The 13,904-nt window shown below is 43.2% G+C and overlaps 1 non-coding gene across 1 annotated transcript; it reads right to left on the bottom strand.

Annotated features, from left to right (window-relative positions):
* Nucleotides 1-1,762: 1,762 nt before the first annotated feature.
* On the bottom strand, nt 1,763-1,866 carry LOC115062717. Its single transcript, XR_003842649.1, has one exon. It is a non-coding gene; the product is annotated as a U6 spliceosomal RNA (small nuclear RNA).
* Between the last annotated feature and the right edge of the window lie 12,038 nt (nt 1,867-13,904).

Here is a 13,904-nt window from a genome sequence, read left to right as displayed (position 1 = left end):
TCAGACCAACAGAAGAATAATTTAAGTGCCTGAAATGACCTGGTATTTACTGGAGAATGAGGGTTTGGGTTTTTTTTTATTGTTGTTGTTTTTGTTTTTTTTTATACATGTGATTTGTCTTAATACTCACAGCTCCTCCAGGAAGAAAAACCAATGTGTCTAAGAAGCTTGTCCAAACCACACAGCAAATGCACGGTGAAGTTTGGCCTCAGTCAAGCAGTCCCAAGTCCAAGAACCCATGGGATGTCTTCCTCCCTTGCTGGGGTTGAAGAAATTATATGCAAACTCTCAATGGCACACCACCCAGACTCTACACACAAACTCTTACTACATTTGCTTACTGTAAACCGTCCTCTATCCCCCAGCAGTCCATCTCACTAACTTTCATTGCTGTGTACTACTTTCAGGCATCTGTAAAATCTAGCCCTAAACATATCTAAGTCCGAATATTGCTCAGTGGGGCTTAAGATTTACCTATAGCATTCTAAGTATTTACAGTGACTTATGACAGGTATGTTATATGTGTGTTTGTATGTTTTCAACAAATGCATTTGTACCACGGAGCAGACATCCCCTCCAGACAGAGATTATGAGTCCCACCCAGCTTCTCTTTCTTCTTCCCATGGACTTTCTGACTCTACACCACAGAAGCAAGGATTCTTCCATTAAAAAAGAAAAATCACAAATTAATTTCACCCATTGCAGAACTTAATTAACGCTCAATGCACTCAAACACTATATCCTTAGTAGTATAAAGTCACTTCATTGAGCGTCGTGTTCTGAGGATCTACTTAGTTTTTTATACCAACAATCACTTCCTTTTGTTGCTAAATTATGTTATCAGATCATATCTTGGTTTGCTTATCCATTTTTCTAATTGTAAACAGTGGGATTTGGGGGTGGGAGGTGTGATTGTATGAATTGTAGTGCTCCAGACAGACAGCTTTATAATTTTGTTTAAGATATCTACTGGCCATTTAAGTTGGGAATCTTCAATCTTCTATACCTATTATCCTTAGATCTTCTCGTTATGTCCTGGATTTCTGGATGTTTTGGGTTAGGAACTCTTTGTTTTTTTGCATTTTCTTTGACTGTTGTGTCAATGTCTTCTCTGATATCTTCTGTACCTGAGATTCTCTCATTTATCTCTTGTATTCTGTTGGTGATGCTTGCATCTATGACTCTTGATCTCTTTCCTAGGTTTTCTAACTCCAGGGTAGTCTCCCTTTGTGATTTCTTTATTGTTTCTACTTCCACTTTTAGATCCTGGATGGTTTTGTTCAATTCCTTCACCTGTTTGGTTGTGCTTTCTTATAATTCTTTAAGGGATTTTTGTGTTTTCTCTTTTAAGGGCTTCTTCTTGTTTACCTGTGTTCTCCTTTATTTCTTTAAGGGAGTTGTTTATATCCTTTTTAAGGTCCTCTATCATTATCATGAAAAGTGATTTTAAATCTGAATCTTGCTTTTCCGATGTGATAGTGTATCCAGGACTTGCTGTGGTGTAATCTTGGTTTCTTTTGCTTATGTTCGTGTGCTTGCTTCTTGCCTTCTGGTTATCTCTAATGTTACCTGCACTCACTGTCTCTGACTGGATCCTGTCCCTCCTGTTGTCTTGGTTGTGTCAGAACTCCTTAGAGTCCAGCTATCTCTGTGATCCTGTGATCCTGAGATCCTGGGTGTAAGAGCTCCTGGGAATCAAGCTGCCTCTGGGATCCCAAAATCCTGGTGTGACCAAGCTCCTGAGATCCTGTGATTCTATGATAAAAATATGGAATACTTCACAAATTTGTGTGTCATCCTTATACAGGAGCCACGCTAATCTCTGTATCGTTCCAATTACAGTATATGTGCTGCCGAAGTGAGCACACAACTTTAATTTCTATATTTACCCTCTGTGTGTGGATGGGTGGGTGGGCATGTATGCACGATGTGTGTGTGTGTGTGTGTGTGTGTGTGTGTGTGTGCGCGCGCGCGCCTGTCCATGCTTGTGCATATCACATACATGTGACTACCATGTGAGGTCAGAAGAGGGTTTGGGACCCCTAGAGCAGAAGCTACAAATGGTTGTGAACCATCCTATGTAGGTTCTGGGAACTGGATTTGAGTCCTCTGAAAGCAAGCACTCTTAACCATTGAGCTATCTCTCCACCCCCTCCCCCAATTCATTTAGAAATCATATGACTGTGTGTCTCTTGGGTAAATGTCTAGAACTGAAATGCTATTGCTACTGTAAGTTCAGTTGTGTAAAGCCATCATTTGTTCCGTTATGTATATAAAACCCCACACCTTTCCCCAAAGTGAGGTATCATCTCACATGCTCCCCAAGGATGAGCATTCGGGGTGCTCCACATGCTTGTCCACATTTGTCACTGCCGTTCTCTTTAGTTTTAACCATCCCAGTGGGTGTGTGGTGGGATGTCAATGTCTTACTAGCTTCCATTTTCCTGATGATGCTGAGCGCTTTGTCTGTGGGCATCCATCTGTCTTCTTTGTAGAATATCTGTTCAATTCCTTTGTCCTCTTGAGTTTGCTGCTAGAGGAGCTCTTCAGTCTATCTCTTGGCAGACACAGACTTGTCAGGCTCTCGGAGAACATCAGTGAGAGTCAGTGGTACCTCACCTTACGCAGGGTTGAGAAGTGCTTTGCACATTCAGGAGTAGAAGGGGTGAGAGGGTCATGTTGAGAACCGGGAGAACAAAGTAGGGAAAATAGGGTCTGGCAGAGCTCAGGAGCTTCAGCCCATGTCCAAATTTCCCCGTGTCAAGATTTTGCTGTACAATTCTGGTACCTTCGGCGGTTTGGTCTGCCACCTACCACTATTTCTGGCTCTTTCTCTTTTGAACATAAGAAAGGGTCACACATCAACACAATTAGGTGACTGGTTTTGACAGATGTGATCCCTGGGCAGAACAACTAGAGAACTTGGAGAACCTGTATCTGAGTTGGGCTCTCTACTGTTTGAAGAGACACCATGACCAAAAGCAGTCAGAGAAGGAAAGCAACTGTTTCAGCTTTCTCACACAGTCCATCATCGGGGTAGTCAAGGCAGGAACCTGGAGGCTGGAGCTGACGCAGAGGAATGCTGCTTACTGACTTGCACCCCAAGGTTTGTTCAACCTGCCTTGTTATATCACCCAGGACCACTTCCACTTTCCAGTGCTGTCAGCCTCTGGATGACTGGGCCTTCCCATAGCAATCAGCCATCAGAGAATACACCACAGGCTTTCTTTCAAACCAATCCTATGGCAACAATTATCAATTAGATGCCCTCTTTACAGATATGTCTAGGTTTGTGTCAATATGACCCAAAACAAAACAAGACAAAAACAAAAAAACCCAACCAACTCATTATACAATCCCTGACTTCTATGTTTTATTTATACTACTCTAGCAATTTTGGTGGCCCTGCCTGGCTACCATGGTCACAGCTTTGCTAACAACAACAACAACAACAACAACAAATCAATTCACAGCACTGGTGTGAAATCAGCTGATGTGGCAAATCTTGGTTGTTTCTGTGGCACAGTTGGCCCTCATCTCTGTAGGGTCTTTGTCTCTTCCAAGAGGTTGTCTTAAAGGTGTAATGGGACTTATATGAGTCAGCTCTTCCTTCCCACATCTTCAGACATGTCTCCATTGCTCTGTGAAACAGATAGCATGATCATCTTACAGGAAATGAATAAATGTAACAGTAGAAACTTGATCTGGCCACTGTGAGCATTTACTCTCTTCTTGGCTTTTTTTTTTTTTTTTTTTTTTTTTTTTAATAAGCAGCAGGAAACCGGTTTTGATTTTGAAAGTAAGCTAACCAACAAAGTGAATTAGGGCCCATTTCAATTCAAGCAATAACAAACACAACTTAATTCCGTTTTGAAAGAAGGATGAAAAAGCATAAAGATCTCGGGAACATTAGCTCCCCTTGGGATCACAGAAGGCTTTGAGTTGGCAAGCAATGAAGAATCTTTCCTGAAAAGTTAGGACACAAGAGGAGCACAATACCCTGGATGACAGAGAATCTTCTTTCATGTATACATAAGATCCAGCATCGAGATCAGCCAGCAGAGCAAGAAAGGGTTAGCCAGTCAAAACCATCTCTCCCTTCACATCTTCAGCAGAGTCCCACAGCCCTGGCTGATCTATGGTAACCAGTCATTGCCCAGTCACCATCAGCAGCAGATCCATAGCATCCTAAATTGATGACCTGGTCAATGTAACTGTCTCATTAGCATACCCAAAGGGTGTTGACTCAGGGTTTGCCATTGGCTTTGGGAGTTAACAAGTAAATAAAAGTCCAATTGATTCAGCACAATTCAACAAATATTTATTGATCATTTTGCAGAGTCCAATAATCACAGTTCATCTATGACTTTGTCCAAGATGAAGTGAGGGCTGGTTAAGTCCCAGGGATAAAAGGGTCAGTAGAGGACTGGCTGGCCACTAGATTTTTGTCAGCAAACGCTTGGAATCACAAACATTTGGCTCCTTGTACCCCAAACCATGGCGGCAGCTACACATCATCAGTTGCAGGCTTCATGTTCTCAATCCTGACGGCAATGCTCACTCTTTCCCTCTGTCTGGCTTCTCTTGAGGGCTTAGACTTAGGATCTGGACTCATTTTTATGGCTATATTAATATCCTTTGTGATGGCCCAGCTTGGGTTGAATGGATAATGACCTGCTATTGCGATTACCCTTCATTTTGCAATTTGAGTTCAATCAAAGAGTGAGGCTTAGGGCTTGTAGCCCTACCCAACTCTCCTGGGTTGAGGTCTTAACTCCCAGGACTGGGAGTCCCTGATGGTCACACATGGAACTATTTAGTTCCCAGACAGCTTCACATCAGGGAGAATTACACTAAAGCCGGCTTCTCCTGGGCCTGGGCCTCTAAACTGAGCATTTAGTTAACAGTGGGGAGGGGCGGCCAGGGGCCACACAGCTGAAGGCTCTGTCCATACTTCCCCTATCACCTTACGAGTACAGGTTATTTCTTATTCTCAGTTCACACACGTGGAAACTGAGGCACAGAGACCCAGGGACAACGAACTTGTCAATGGCAGAACCATAATTTGCCTTCTAAAAGTCTGACCTTAGAATCACAGTGAACTGTAAGAAGCTTGGCCCTTAGCAGGGGTCTGGAGGGGCATATGCTCCAAACAGTGTTCTGGCATAAAGTAAAGTCAGAATGGAATGAATCCAGGGAGGAAACTGGGCCCTAAATTCTAAGATAAATGTAGAGAGATCTGTAAAAATCCATCTTAGCCATTTAAACAGCATTTTTAAAGTAATTTTTTAAAAAATGTAATTTCTGTATTTTGCCTGCATGCATGTCTACGTACCACATGCATATCTGGTCCTTTAAGAGGCAGGAAGAGGGTGCCAGATCCCACTGAAACTAGAGTTACAGAGAGTGGTGAGCTGCCACGTGACCATGTGGGTGCTGGGAATTGAAACTTGGTTCTCTGGAAGAACAGCCAGCGCTCTGAACTACTGGATCATCTCTCTAGCTCCCAATTTAATTTTTTTTTTCTTTTACAGATCTATGAGAGTTCATATAACACAACAAGTAACAATCACACAACAGCATGTGTATTTTGACCATATTTAAGTAAAAACAAGACAGCTATGAAGAAAGGCTACTAGAAAGAGGCGTATAACCTTGTATTTTCCTCTAAAGAGGGAAGAAAGGTAACAAAAATGATGGGGAGAGAGTTTTCCTTTAAGCTTTGTGGTCATGGCTTTCCTAGCTTTTTTTCTTCTTATTATTATTTTTGAGACAGGGTTTTTCTATGTAGCAGACCTGTCCTGGCTGACCTGGAACTTGCTCTGTAGATCAGGCTGGCCTCAGACTCATAGTTATTCTCCGTGTCTCTGCCTGCTTTGATGACATTTTCCAATAAGATTGGTTTATTAGTTTCTTTTTATGTCTCTGTGACCAAAATACCCAAGAGAAACAAGTAAAGGCTTTATTTCGGCCCACAGTCTCAAATGGTGACATCATTATGCTCCTTTGCTCCCATATGCTTGGATAAGGACATTGAGGTGACCGGAACACATGGCAGGGGACATTGTTCCCAGCATGACCAAGAGAGGTGAGAGTGGCCAGGGATGATATAACCCAAGGACTCACCTTGTTCTCTTCCTCCATCTCAGCCCCACTCTCGGAACCTCCCTAAGCAGCACCAGTACCTGAGGACCAAACCCTCCAATCATGAGCATGAATGGGGGAGCACACATTCAAACCACAACGAATGGATTTATGCAATTTTTGGATGTCTTAGGATGCAGCTCTATTAAACAGGAGTTAATGCACTCATTAGGATGCTGAGACACTGGGCTTTTTAATTGCAAAATGGTACAGTTACTTGGGAAAACACTGTGATGATTCCTCAAGATAGTGAATGTAGGGTGAGCATTCCTCGTAGCAATCCCACCACAAAGCCTGTGCACGCATGTGCACAGCTGCGTCACTCGCTGTAGACCCAAGGTGCTCATCAGGTGGTAATGGATGATAGGCTATGGCTGAGCCGCAAAGTATATTATGTGGCCTTCGAAAGGGGCAAAGAACTCAACCATGTTACCGCATAGATGTGCTTTGCAGACATATCCCTATGGTATGCTAAGGTGACAGTGATGTTAAGGAGGGAAGCCAACCCTAGAAGAATCTACATATGAGTCAGACTTTCCTTCACGGTCATGACCCCCAGGTACAGCAGCTGAGAGGAAGAGTAATGTCCTGTGGCTCATGGTTGCAGAGCATGCTCTTTCTCTCCATGGACCACGCTGAAGCAGGTCCCTGTGCACAGAGAACCTGCACAGAGGCGCAGAGGCACAGTGGTGGGGCCAGGTAAACCCTTCAACGACCCGCCTCCAGTACCCTACTCCTTACAGCCAGGGCCACGCCTTCTGAAGTCTCCACTTCTTCTGAAAGCTTATAACCAGCTGAAAGTCAATTTTTCAACAGCTAAACATGGAGGTTGTGCGGTGGGGTGGGGTGGGGTGGGGTGGGGTGGGGTGGGGTGGACAATTCTAGTTAAACCACACCACCATGCGTGGTGAGTTTCATTTATATTAAATGTTCAGAAACAGGAATAGAGATCTGCAGAGATGGGGTACAGATGTCAGTCCAGGGAGGAGGACGAAGGAGGAGCATGAGAAGAGACTTTCCAGAGTGCGAGCTGCTACTTGAGGTGATAAAGATGCTGTGAAGTCAAACTGCCGAAATCATGGCAGAAATCCAAACACACAATAAAACTACTGAACTTTAAGCAGGCAAATAATATGGTATGCAAAATATATCTCAATAAAGCTATTATTTCAAAATATAACTGAATGTATTTCTTCAGGAACTGTTACAGAATATAATAACTTTTAAATGCCAGTTATATATTATGAATGAACATGTTTACTATGAAACATTTAGATGATATAGAAAGACATAATTAAGAAAATAAAATCAGCAGAGACTGAGTATTTTTTAACAAAATAATATTCATTTTAATAAAGCTTCAGAAAATGTGGAAATCTATTTAAGAAGACATAAATCTTGCTTGCATCTGAGAGCCTTGGGCTCCCCCACAGTGGTAACCAGTTCTGTTTGCTTCTTCTAGAAAATTTCTGAACATTTTCTGTGCATATGTAATTGTAGATGTAAAATATATTATTCACATATTACACATATAGTTAAGACATCCTTATGCTGGGGCTGAAGAGATGGCTCAGAGGTTAAGAGCACTGACTGCTCTTCCAGAGGACCTGAGTTCAATTCCCAGCAACCACATGGTGGCTCACAACCATTTGTAACGGGATCTGATGCCCTCTTCTGGTGTGTCTGGTGTGTACTCATATACATAAAATAAAGAAATAAATCTTTAAAAATACAAAGACGTCCATATGCACATCTATACACATTTAAAAGTATATCTCTTTATGTGGTAAAATTACATATATGGGGTTTAGGGGTGTAGTATAGTGTAGCATGTACAGTACGTACAAAGCACTGGTCCCAATCATTGGCAAATATATGTATACATGAACATACTCTTTCAAAGGTAACTGAGATTACAAATGCTGACTGTGGTATTTGCCTTTTCTTTCACTACGTGTGTGTACACCGCTAGAGCACATGTTCATGTATGTGCATGCATTCATATGTACATTTGGAGACCTAAGGTTGACATCTGGTGACTTCCCAGATGCTGCACTTTATACATTGAGGTGAATCTCACAGAACCCAGAGCTCACCATTGCAGCTAGTATGGCTAACCAGTTTGTTCTGGTCTTTTTTTGCTTCTATCAGATAGAGGTTGGTTGGATTTACATGTGTAGTGTCATGTCTACCTGGCTTTTTCATGGGTCCTGGGCATCTAAACCTTGGTCCTCATGTTTGCATGCTGAGAACTTTACACACTGATCCACCTCTGCCCTTCCTGACTTTTGCTTTTAATCCTGGAGATCTTTCTGCATCAAGACACATGGGTCTAGTCTGACTTTGAACAGCTGTGCACCGCTGCACAGGTGGCGGCTCATTCTTCACCTGCTCGTTGCCTCCTGTTTTGCTTTTTGCTGGGGTTCCTGCCTTCCACATCACACACAATCATAGGTGACTGTCAGGTCAGATGTCAACAGGACACAAGCTGCTGCTGGCCCATGCCCTCCCTAAGCTTTTGGTTTTATTAAAGAGTTAATTCCTACTCCTGGTGGGACACTCTAAACCAGAATCAGAATACACAATAAAAATGTCCCTTCACCTCATTGTATCTGTCCTTGTCATAACCTAAACATAACACACACATATACATACATATAAGTATACATGCACAAATATTTGCACATATACACATAAAGACACATATACACATGTATATATAACATAGACATACATATATAGACTCATATGTGAACATGCACATATATATACAGACATGCATTTACATATATGCACATAAACACATGTATACACATTTGCATATATGTATGCACACATATGTGCATATACACATGCATATACATGTAGACATGCATACACATATGCACATAAACACACATGTATGGACATATATGTGCATGCACACATTTATATACATATACATGTTTATATATATGCATACACATATAATCACATTTACACAGGCATAATATACACATCTATACACATGCATGTGCACACATACACATATATACACATATACATGCATGCCAAACACGCACACACACACTCATATACATGCACTTGCCAAATCCCAACCTCACCCTTTCATCTACAAACTGAAAATAGGAGTTGTACCCTCTCTCTGGCCTACAGCTCCTGGCGATGCCCTGAGGATGACATTGGATGACCTTGGCCTCTTGGCAGTTTTAAGGGCAGCAGGGTAGAGTCTGGGTTAAGATAGATGCTTACACTTGTTTACAGGTTCCAAAATTCCAGTAATGAAGATAAGTAGCATTTTAGCCTGCTAGCTCAAAAATGAAGATGGCCAGCCGCAGAGGCTGCCTCTGATTTTAACAAGTAGTTTTACTGGACTGACAAGTGAAATTTTAAAGGGCGTTTGTTGAATCCTTGGTCCACAGAAAGCGGCAAACACCACTGCCAGGTGACTGTCTTATCATCTGTCCCTCCCGCCACGCCCTTTACTCCCCTTACTCTCGGAGGAAATGGGGCTCCACTCTGGCCCATTCATCTGAATGCTAGGTTTGAATTACACAACAGGAAGTTTCTGTTTGTAACATAATAGAGCCCAATCATCAGTCCACTATTGATAACCCATTATGTGTTGCTTCTCCTGAGCCTCAGCTCAGAGATGCTTTTTGCCATAATGATTCCACACCACTGCGATAATGGCCTCCCGACGGTGTCAATCAGCCCCCTCCCGTGTCCAATAATATTATTCTGCAATCCGTCTTGGGAGGATGTTTAAAAGCTTTCTCTCATTTTCTCCATTTAACTCATGTATTATCTGAGATTTTACATTAAATGGCCATTCTTAATATCCCTCGATGTGTCACCTCTTCTAGAGAGGACACTGACACAGTACTTACCCTATTCTGCGTCTATACTAATCGAATCGGCCTCCCCACTTCAGCCGAGAGCGGGTGCGTTCAGCGCAATGGCATTTAATCTGGACAAAGAACTTAGGAAAGAACAAAAACAATTTAAGCTGCAGTTGCTTAAATGGGAAGGTGATTGAGGCAATTTGTTTCATAAAAAGGAATTAGGAGATATTGAAGTCATGTTGTGGAATGAAGGTCAAAAATGCTGGGATTTATCGCGCCCTGGACAACCCACAACAATGGAGCTTTAAAAGCCTTAGCCCGACAAATGGCGGATAAACATCTGGGTTTTGATGCAAAGAAGAAGAAAGGCAGCTAAGACGTCCAATCTGCACTGTGATCTAGTGATCTGGTAATTGAAAGACCCTGAAACCCACCCGGAAATTCTGACGCTTCACCTAGTCCTCAGCCTGACTTAATCTGCCTGCCCCGTGCTCCGGAGGGCCAGAAGCCCGGAAGTCCACCGAAATACCTATTTTCACAAAGGATGTGTGGTCATCTAGCACCCTTCCCTGTGAATGCAAAGGAAAATTAAAAATCAAAACTGGAGATGCAGAAGCCCCGATTCTGTTACTGGGCAACTGAACAGAACTGCCTTTTCTCTGGAGGCCTCTGGGACTAGGTATGCTTTGATTTGAAGAGCCAGGGACCCCCTGTCAATGTGCAGGCTGATTTCTTTCTTGGGGAGATAAAAATTTGCATCTCACTAAAAGACTGGGGGCAGGACGTGGGATGCTCTTGAGGACCTGATGAGGAGAAGATCCATGCTCATTCCAATCTTGAGAGTGCTGGTTCAGAGAGGAGGGCAGGCAGCGGGAGCCAGCCAGCCAGGTGACATGGGTGTCAGCACTCACAGGAATGGACAAAATAGACTGACTAACTCAGAATCCAAACACTAGTAGCACAGAGAAAAGGAGATGGTTCTCCTCTTTGGAGCTAAATTGATCCAGGTTTGAATTCTGACTTGGACACATAGTCACTGTGACTTTGGGCAAGTCCCTTACCCTTCCTGAATGTGTATAGCAGGATTAAAAAAAAAATCTTATAAAAACATGTGACACAACTTATGCATGTTGCACATAGTAGGTGTGCATCTATGTGCCCAGTATAAGATACACACCCTTCTGTGGTCAACTGTTTCCCGGTGGACGGCCAAAGCTAAAACTCCCGATCACTGATTACATTGCAGATTGATTTCTTTATTCCATTTGAAAACAGTGGATAAATACACCAAGAAATTAAAATGATAGGGAAATTCACATGATGGCATTTGCTTTGCACTTTAAACATTCATCTTCAGAAACTCCTCCCTGCCTCTATGAGTACCAGAATGTCACTGGCAAACACCATGGCGGGGCGAACTGCTTCCCCGCCTCCTTTATCCGAAGGTATTTGTTTTAGTCTCTGTTTGCATTCTGGCTCCCGGAGTCTCTAGGCTGGCATCATGTTGGATGATAAATCCATTTGTTTGGGCAACTTCGAGAGGAATTTACCCAGAAAACTGGCTGGAGTTGCTTCTGAAAAAGCCAAATTAAGGCTCCAGCAGACTGGGGTCCCTTCCAAATGAGTTCCCAGTAGGCAGGAAACATCCGGCTGGGTACCTCGTGCAGCCTACATTTGAGAGCCCCAAACCACGAGGAACAAAGACCGCCAAACCATTGGCAGGTGGATCGATTGGCAGATATCAGATTGCATTCTTTTGTCTGCCGCCCAGCTTATTTTCAAGCCCCTGTCCAACCTTTGTGGAGGAACAAGCTTAAAGGCTGACAAATTTCCCCCTCCATAAGAAATTACTCCTGTAATTTGTCTTTTTAGCTGAGCTTCTGTGGGCCTGTGTAGCATAAAAAAAAAAAAATGTTGTCCTTGTCACCTGACATTTTTCCAGCCAGCCTGACACCCCCCGGGCTTCCCAACAGCTCTCTTCAGCAGGAGCTGTCTGCAAGCTCTTAGCACCACCAAATAATTGAGGGTGACACATCTCTTGTTCATTGTTTTTTCCGGCCCTGCAAAAATGCAAATATTTCATTGTAGTCATTAATTTTCCCATCCTTTCCTGCAAGCATCTCATCGGTGTGATCTCATGAAAAAAAAAAAAAAAAAAAGGGCTGAAGGCATGATTGCAAACTGGTGGCACCAAGCTCCTGCCCACGGAGGGGAGAATCTCATCAGATCAAATCTCAGGGAGGTGATCAATCACACTGGCTGACAACCATTTTGCTTCGTTTGTTACAGATGTGAACATGCTTAATTATTTGTAGTGTAATTAGTTCATGAAATGTCAGGAAATGTCAAACTGTGTTCACAGCACAGACTTTTTTTTTTTTTCCCCCTCACCACAAAGAGCGGAGAGAGCAAGTGTCACTGGGAAACAGGAAGGACGAACGGTGTCTACAGGCAGATGAGGGAAAGACATTCGGAACAGATGAGGATCAAAAATATTGAGATTAGACATTTTGGAGAATTCAACTTTAAAAAAAAAATATTCCAGGTATGTGTCAGACAAATGGGATGGGACAAGCCAGGTACTGCTAGGACCCCGCCAGGGGAGTATGGGTTTGAGTTTGTTAGCCATGAATTTAAAAGCAATGGATCTGGATGTTAAGGGATGTCAGATTTGTAGCAAGATCTGCACCTGCAGAGTGTGCCCCTCCCACACATCCCCGTGCCAGAAATCAGAGAAATTGGCTTCTTCCTGGGTTACTTATTTTTGTGTGGATGCAAGGCCAGGTGTGAAGTCCGAATTTGGGTGCAGGGACAGTATCCTGCCATTGGAATTAAAGACACCTGCAGGCCGACTGGACCAGAGGGAGCAGCAGCCTCCGGCTTAGGGCCCACATCTCTCCGACACTAGCAAATTCTCACTATAGCAAAACAACAACAACAACAACTACAACAAAACAAAACAAAACCAAAGCAAGAAAAACACCCAAAAAACCAAAAAAAAACAAAAAACAAAAACAAAAACAAAACAAAACAACAAAAACCCAAAACCAAAAACCAAAACCAAAAACAAAACAAAAAAACCCCAAACCCCAAAAAACAAAAAGCAAAGATTCCTGAAACAAGTCGGAGGGAAAGGAACTTGATTCTTTTACAAAGATTCCCAGTGCAAAGCCCACCTGAGGCGCATTTCATTGTGACAGTGGCCCTTTTGACAAGCAGTATACACTTTCTGGTGACTGGATCTGTCTAGGCTTTTGTTTGTTTTTGTTTTGTAAAACTGATCGGTGGTTGGGTGGTGCTAAAGCTATCTAGCCACAAAACAGGAGTCTGTTAATTCCAAGAAGAGCTGTGACCCTCTTGTGAACTCAGGGCACCACAGTCACACCCTTAGACAGTCACTGCCCAGCAGCCTGACCACTTCCAGCCAACCCGATTGCTAGAATCCAGTGACTTGCATGCTAGCCCACAAAAAAAGTCCTTACATGAAGCTGAAAGAGGATGAGTTGATTGACATCCTACAGATGCTTTTTGATTGACAGCCTCCTGTTGAGTCTCCAGACAGCTCTCTCTGGTGAGGGGAAGAGCTCAACAACCTTCAGATGGCAGATTGGGGGGGGGGGGCAACTAGGTTGGCGGTTGGTGGGTGCTGACAGACACTTGCTCCCCTGCTGGGGCCTGGTCAGGTTTGAAGATCAGACCCCAGGATACTCAATGGCCTGAAAGCATGTGGAACTCCTGAAAGGATGATCAGCTGAGCCAGACTGTCTCTCGTTCATCCTGTCTCTTCCTCACATGTGGCCATCGGCAAAGGGTTCCCAGTGACTTCCGTGCCTACCTGGGCTACTGGCCCAGGAGTCTGTCAGATTAGCACATTCTGTGACCACCACTCCACAGCTCTGTTTTTTAAAAGTGTTC

The sequence above is a fragment of the Mus pahari genome, chromosome 20, assembly GCF_900095145.1.
Source record: "Mus pahari chromosome 20, PAHARI_EIJ_v1.1, whole genome shotgun sequence".
NCBI classification, from domain to species: Eukaryota; Metazoa; Chordata; class Mammalia; order Rodentia; family Muridae; genus Mus; species Mus pahari.
The sequence above is the reverse complement of the archived record's forward strand: the minus strand, read 5'-3'. Positions and strand labels throughout refer to the sequence as shown.